We start from the raw sequence: 8,349 nt of genomic DNA on the forward strand, positions 1-8,349 counted from the left end.
TTGGGCTCATTTCCTAAGACCCATTTCTACCAGAGGACCAGGAGCGGTTTTCCACGTCTGCAATGGAGTAGCAGGAAACCAGAATGAGACCTTAACCAAACTTCAAATCCTACAAACCTGGTCTCTTTCCATCTCTAACTCTACTCAGGGTTATAATTGCCCCTGGACCTCCTTGGCAGGGGGCCTTGCTGGAGGCCGTCCTTAGACATATCATCTTCTACCATGTGAAATCGACAATGGCACCTGAGCACCAGCTCATGTCAACTCTGGGCGACACATCTCCCTGTCCTAAGAACATGATGTCAGCTGGGAGGGACCTACACATGAACACCATCAGAAAGAACCAGAGAACATGGAAGAAACAGCATGGCACGATGGTTTTGTCCTGAGGGAAGGGTGCTTCACTCATGGCAAAGGCGTCCCCTATACCAGGGCTGGGGACCACAGAACCTCCTTCCAGGATAATGGGCCAGCACCAACTGAAAGTGTTGGCTGCTCCCAGACTGAGCCCCTCTCCAGGGCACTGTGCACTCCTTGGTCCTCCTAGGATAATGGCTGTGTGTCTCTCCATCCCCACTGTAAGACCCCAGGGGCCAACAGTCTGCTGTGGCCCCAGAAGGCCAGACATGGGGCAGGGCTGGCCCAAGTGCACAATCGAGGCTCCCAGATGGAGCAGTGGTGAGGACTTTGCTCTGACAGCCCCGGACCACCTTGATAGGGCATGAAGGGGCCCCATCTTTACTTGGGTTTCGTGCTGACCAGCTGTGAAAGTGCCAGAGAAGCTTCTTTGAATATTTCCTTTTCTGGACTCAATTCAAGAAACTGTTGGACACGGAGAAACTGCCACTCACTTTCTCAGCTTCCTTCTGAAGAGTGTCTGTGTGTCAGGAAAACTGCTACCAGGAATGTAAATATAGCAGACACACATGGACAACCTCCTTTTTGTGGCCGCTCAGTGTATTCTGAGACAGACGTGTTGTTTCTCAGAGTGCCCATCCTTCCTTCCTCAGCAGGGGTGGTGAAGGAGGATGTGCTAATGAGGAGGCAGTGTGCCCAGAGGCGACTGCCACAGCCCGATGCACACCCAGGGCAAAGGCACTTGCAAGGGTGTGTGCCAAGATCGCCTTCCTCCGCGCTGCTCCCAAGACAGGCCAGGGTGCCCTTTGCAGAGACACCTCCCAGGCTGGGAGCCCTGGCTTGAGAGCAGATTTCTAGAACCTTCCCCTGAAAGGGGAGTTAATGAAGAAGACCAAGCTCTTGGAACCCCACCCTCTCAGTCCCACCTAAAAACACAAGCAAGGCCTCTCCCTTGACTTTCCAGGATCAAAGAGGAAAAGGCAAGGCAAGCCCTGGAGGCACGGGATCTGCTACAGACCAAGGAAAGAGGGCAGCCAGGGAAGAGTGTCTCCTCAGGGGACAGGGGGCTCCTGGAGCTGCTGGAACCCAGATACCACAGACAAGGCGGCTTGAACAACAGGATTTTTTTTTTCCTCCTAGTTCTGGAGGCTGACGTCTAAGATCAAGGTCCTGGCAGGGTACACTCCTCGGATGCCTCTCCTTGGCTTGCAGGTGGCCCCCTTCCTGCTGCCTCTTCACATGCGTGTCCGTGAGTGTCCCCTCTCCTCTTCTTATAAGCCTGTCACTTAAGCCAAATTGGATGAGGAGAATAAGGAGCAGTGTGCAGGTGCCAAGCTGACAAGAGTGGACTTGTGTCAATTTGACTGTGCCCAGATATCCGGTCAGACATTATTCAGGGTGTCTCTGGATGACATTGACATTTGGCTCCTAGACTGGGGAAAGCGGATTGCCCTCCCCAACAGAGGTGGGTTCATCCAGTCAGCTGAAAGACTGAATAGAATAAAAAGATCAACTCTGCTGTGGGGAAGAGGGATTCCTCCTGCCTGATGGCTACCAACCTAAAACACTGCTCTTTTCTCTCGCCTTCAGACTTGACCTGAAACATCAGCTCTTCCGGTCCTAAGCCTGTAGCCTTCAGACAGGGACTATGCCAGGAGCTTCCTTTTCTCCAGCTTAGATAGCTTGAGACAGCCTCCATAATCACATGAGCCAATTCCTCCTCATCTATCTATCAACTATTGTCGAGTTCCCGGCGACTTAAACACTCAAACCTGCCCTCCCACCTGCCACGTTGCACGTGACTAAAACACACCCGGTCACTCCAGGGGAACTGGGCTGCATGAAATAACCACATAAGAGACAGAGATACTTTTTTCTTTGGGGGTGCTGTGATGGCTCCTCTGCCCTTAAGGGTCCACAGAAAGAGACAGCAAGTGAGTGTTTTTATTGAGAAGCCATTCAAATGAAGCAAGGGGTCAGGTTTCAAGGGGCTAAGTCTAGCTTCATGATGTCTGCTGTCAGCAGGCTGACTGACATCTAGGAAGGCCACACCCAAGGGAGAGTAAGAGAAGGGACACACAAAGGGCATTTTCATGGAACATTCTATCCCAAACAGAGCAAGGGGTAATATCACAAAGGAACAGGTGAGCGTAGCTCGACCCATGGGCTGGCTGTAGGAAGGCACATCCATGCACGGAGACACATTTATGATTTCTCTACCCTCAAGATCAGGGATACCGTCTTCAGTTACTTAAGCAACCAGATCACAAGGTGATGACAGTGCCACACCGATCAGGAGGGGAAGCAAACACTGGCCGCATGCTATGTCAGCCTCCCACAAACTATCTATCACCTCAGCTATCTCATTGTTTCTTTTACCCCAGAGAACTCTAATACAGAATCCGGTACTAGGGATTAAGGTCTGTATCTCCTACTAAAGTCACCTTCTGAGGTGCTGGGTTTAGTACTTCACCACGTGAATTTGGCAGGCACACAAATTAGCCCTGTCAGGAGCTCTTCCGTAGAGGCTCAGATGCCAGAGGGGCCCTGGATGTCCATCCCATGCTGCTCCTCCCACCCAGCTTGCCCTACTTCTCCACAACACCTGAGCAGATGCAGACCCCTCCCTCTCCAGCCCCATGTGGGGAGAGCTGACCATGGAGCCTTCACGGTCAGCCCTATTTCACCACTAGCAGAGTAGGGGTGACTTCTGGTGGCTGGTCTTCCAGCATGCAGTGGCCCTTGGTTCAAGGCCAGGGCAGCTTCCTGAGGTGCTGGCAGGGCAAGCACTGTCATTCTGGGAGCCCTCACTGTGAGCACAGTAGGAAGGCACATCAACGAAACCTTTCCTTCCTGACTATTCTAGTCCACACATCCTAGATTGCCAAGAGAAAATGGATGTGGAGCCCTGCAGGTCTGGGCTTAGGGAGGCCGGCCTTGGCTTCTACTCCAAAGGGCCTGCTTGTACTTAACCCTCAACTGGCCTAAAATGTGCCAGGGACAGGGACAAGGTCCTGACTCAGAGCACCCATGACAACATCAACAGCCTCATTGCCACCAGTGTGTGCATTCCCCGACCTGTGGTTTGTTGGTTTGGGAGAGAATGACAAGGAGTGACAGGGGTTAGGGAAGGTCTGTATGAGGGGAGACCTAGGAGCTGAGACTTCAACTGAGGAGGAGTTGACCATAGAGCTGTGGCCCACATGTCAGACAGCAGCACAGCCCTGGGCGAGTCTGGCTGTATCCCAGGTGTAGAGGGAGCTGCTAGAGGCCCACAAACTCCATAATAACACCAGTTCCCTAAGGCACCTGGAGTCGGCCTCCTCCATGTTGGAGTTCATATCTGGGACTCTGTAGGCCCAGGAGACACACATTGCTTGAAGCTCAAAGATTGTTTAACATTTGGAAAGTAAAACCAGATTCCCCCTTCCAAAGCACAACCCTAAACCAGCCATTCCCCTGTTCAAAAGCCATCTATAGCTCACAGTTGCCCTCGGAGAAAAGTCAGCTTTCTTATCTTGGCATTAATGATGCTTCATAATTTGGCAATGGCTCATCTGCCCCATCTTCATTGACCTTCATACCCGCTGAGGCCTCCTCCAGGTCTCCGCTCCTGCTACCCCTCAACTTAGGATCCCGATGTGGCTGCTTTTGATTCTCCGCTGAGCCTGCAGCAAATCCTTCCCTCTTCTAAGGTCCAAATCAGATTTCCTCCTTCCAGAAACTTCTTTGAAAGCCCCAGCCCTCCTCAGCACTTCTGCACTATCCAGACCTCCCTCCCAGCCCCTTCTTCTCTTCTGCTTTTGTGGATGTCCGTGACTCCACTGTAGATATGCTCCTTGAGGGCACCTGTTGCTTCTTCTCTTTGGTCCCTCCTACAACAATCCTACTCAACAACGGTCGCATTTTTACCATTAAATAAATGAGTGAAAGAATATTATTTAGAAAAGAAATTGCCTTGTGAGGCACAGAATAATTATTCCAAAACCAAGAGTAAAAGATGCAAGCCATCCAGAGTAGGATTTTTGGGTTGTAGGTAACAGAAACCAGCTCGAGCAATCTTCACTTAGGGATTACTTTGCCTTATTTTCTATTGCTGTCTAACACATGACCACAAATCTAGTAGCTTATAACAACACAGATATATCACCTTATAATTCTATAGTTCAGAATTGACACAGATCTCTCTGGGCTAAAATCAAGGTGTCAGCAGGGCTGTGTTCCTGGACACTTTAGGAGAAAAACATTTCCTTGCCTTTTCTTTTACATACTACCCAGAATTTCTTGGCTTGTTCCCTTCCATCATCTTTGAAGCTACCAACATAGTATTTCTGTCTTATTCCATATGCTGCCATCTTCCATTTTTCAAAACCCTGGTGATTATCTTGGTTCCACCAGGATCATCCAAGATAATCCCCTAAAGTCAGCCAATTAACAACCTTAGTTCCCCTCCGCCATATAACCTAATGTAGTTATAGGTTCTGGGGGTTAGGGGTTAGACATCTTTGGGGGGGAATTATTTTGCCTGCTATACTCATGGAGACGTCAGGCAGGCTCTAGAGGCCAAGAAGGAACTGAAATCAGGAAGCAAAAAGCAGACAACTGTCCCTTCTGCCCCTTTTGGGGGATCACCTGAATTTTCTGTCTCTGCAGATCTCTCTTCCTGCTCCTGTCACCTTGGCAAAGAGCATGCCTCTCTCAGCTTTTGAGCCTGTTAGGTTTGGATACACAAGAAGAATCTACTTCTGAAGCCCTTGGAGAGAATCTAATTATTTCAGCTTGGGTCAGGTAACTTCTGCCACTCCCTAGCAGTTAGGGTGGATGAGTACCAATATGGCAGCCAGGTACCCGCCACTGTGGGCCAGAGAGTGGTTCCCATGAAGCAGGCAGGTAGTCACTAGCTCAGAAGCTGAGCACAGAACACCAACATTTTATGAAGCCATTCATGAAGCCATCCTGTTTCAAGGAAAAGGACAAAGAAGACGAATGCCTGCCCTCTGTTTCTCCCCCCTCCCCTTCAGGAAGTCTGGCAGTGGCTGCCCTTTGGGAAGACAGGATTGGAGCTGCCACTCCTTGGACTGTTGTTCTGCTGGCTTGGGGCATTCTTCCAGCTTCACTGGGTCCACAACACCAACCGAAGGCCTGGGTTAGCCAGGGGATAGGGCCAGGTATGGAGAAGGCAAGCTCCACTGCGTCTGACTCAATTGGATGCACAGTTGAACCAGCAGAGCTGCCGTTTTTCTTTAATGAAGGCCCTGAAAAGCAGAGTGGAAACTACTTTCATAGACTGAATTTCAAAAGCATTAGGAAAGCTGCTCTTTAAAATGATCTTTTTGTCTACTGTGGCCTTGGATTCATTTGTAGATTTTGACCTGTTTTCCTGAACTGAAGCACATCTTTCCTGAAATGCCATACTGCACAGGTGGATACAGGACACCTTTGGTCCTGGTGGTCAGGCTCTGTAGGGATGGGTCTGTGAGTTTCTGGGTCCATGCTCAGGCTGCCTCTATAAGGGCTAATGCTCCAGGGAAGCAGCAGTCACGGCATGACTAAGGCTGAGCTCCACCATTAAAGGGTAAAGCATAGAGAGCATCCGAGAGCCAATGATCTGGCAAGGAGGAATCACACAATGAATTATTTAACTCTTACAATCACCTGGACAAAAGCACAGGGCACTCTTACTTTTGGAATCAGGAATATCCCAACAGTGACCTCTGAGCTGATATCTGTAGGAAAGCAAAGTGTACACAGGGCGGAGGTGAGGGACGGGGGTAGAAGCAGGGGAGAATGTGCCAAGTAGAGGTTACTGGGTGGGCAAAGGGCTTAAATAAAGGAAGCCTGAGGAGCCCAAGGATGTGAGAGGGAGCCAGAACCAGAATGGTACCAAGTGGGCAGAATGAGTGAGAACTCATGGGCCAGGGCCAGGCTGCAGAGGGCCTCACAGGCCTTGTGAAGGACTTGGATATGGTCTCTATAAGACTCTGGCTCCAGCATGAAGTCATAGAGGTCTAAGAATGTAAAAGGGAAAAAAAAGCCTCTCACCAGCTCAGGCACCCAGCAGAGTTTTCCTTGGGAGAAAACACCAAAGATAGGCCTGTGCGAGCACAAGAGGGAAGGAGTTGGTCTGGGTTCACCCACCCACCCAGAGTGCAGTCACATCAGTGGCAGCCATTTGCTCATCCTGAGTGACTCACTCACTGACAGGGCAGGCGTCTGAACAGGCAGGCCTGAAGGCCTTTCCTCAGCAGTCACTGCCCACCTTCACGCCTCCGCCATCTGTGCTGGAAATGGCCATGAGGACTTTGTATGATGAAATCCAGAAGTGCCCTATTTTCCTCGTCCTTTCCCCACTCTTCCTGACAGCCAGGCATCGGAGGTCAGCAGGCCTAGTCCTCACCTGCATCTATACGCCGCTGCCAGGAAGGTGAGGCGGGGCGGGAGTGAGGTGTGGGGAGGATCCACGAAGATCACTAGGGCCATCAGGATGGTGAAGACGTGGGTCTGGGAGGACAGCCTGAGAGCTAAAAATGCCCTCAGGACAGGGCAATCCACAACTAGACCACAAACTCCACGACAGACAGCATGCTTGACACATAACAGGAGCTAATAAACAATGGCTAGCAGGTGAATGAATGGAGGGAAGGCACTGGGGGCTGTTGAGGGATTTTTCCTAAGTTTTAATGGTTCTTAAAATTGAAATATCTATTAATTATACAGTCTTTCTTCTCATCTCAGAGATGAAGAGTTAAACTTGCAATTGATGGGCACATTAAACCAGCCCATTTGGGGAAAGGAGGGTAGTGGGAAAGGTGAAGCAAGCTGGAAGAGAGTGTGGTTGGAAATCTTGAGGACTCCGCCTTATGCCCTGGGCTGGAGTCTTTGCCCTCTGCTGAGAAAAATAAGTTGTGCAGGACATTTGATGACGTATGGGTTTATTATTAAATTCCATTTATAAGGGAGCTCCTCCATCACAGATTATTCATTCAGGCATGGTGGCGCATGCCTGTAATCCCAGCCACTTGAGAGGCTGAGGCAGGAGGATCTCAAATTCAAAGCCAGCTTCAGCAAAAGCGAGGCACTAAGCAACTCAGTGAGACTCTTGTCTCTAAATAAAATACAAAAGAAGGCTGGGGATGTGGCTCAGTGGCCGAGGCCCCCTGAGCTTAATCCCTGATACCCACCCCCCCAAAAAAAAGGCTCTTTGTATGACAATGTTCCATGAGTCTCTCCTGTTTCTGCATGTCTTATACGTAATGCACTTGATACTCTCTGTTCCAGACTGTCTTTCAAAGATGTCTGCACAGCAAAGGAGACAGTGTCTCCTTCTGGCGCAAAGGGCAAGCATGCTTACTACTCACTGCAACAGACTGGAGTTTACTAACTCAGGGCTTCTCTCCTGTAACACAAGCCATACAGTGCACATTACAGGAGGTGCTGGAGGCATTCATGTGTGCCCATGTGTGACAGCTCCATGGGACCCACAGGAAAGAGGAGCTGATGCAAACATGCTGAAGCTCATACTGCTCGCTGGACCTTGTGTTATGAAACCCTTTATTTCTAATCTAGAAGTCTCCTGTCTTCTCTCAGCACCCAGGCTGTGGTAGGCTAACTTGATAGCTTACTGATTAGGGTAAACTCTTAGACCCTTTGCAGTATTTTTTTTTTCCTTTGGTACCGGGGATTGAACTCAGGGGCACTAGGCCACTGAACCACATCCCCAGCCCTATTTCACATTTTATTTAGAGACAGGGTCTCATGAGTTGCTTAGTGCCTTGCTTTCGCTGAAGCTGGCTTTGAACTCACAATCCTCTTGCCTCAGCCTCCTGAGCCGCTGGGATTACAGGCACCCTTTACAGTTCTTGACACACTCTACTTAGAAATGGTTTATTCTCATATTTCAACATTCTTGAACACTGCTGATGAATTTACCTGAAGAAAAAAAGTGGATTCTTCACTGCTGGCTACAATACAGTAACTGTCTTTAAGAGACCA

Source organism: Marmota monax, unplaced genomic scaffold (assembly GCF_021218885.2).
Source record: "Marmota monax isolate L192 unplaced genomic scaffold, Marmota_monax_Labrador192_F-V1.1 WCK01_AAM20220418_F8-fsc00003, whole genome shotgun sequence".
In the NCBI taxonomy this organism is placed as follows: domain Eukaryota; kingdom Metazoa; phylum Chordata; class Mammalia; order Rodentia; family Sciuridae; genus Marmota; species Marmota monax.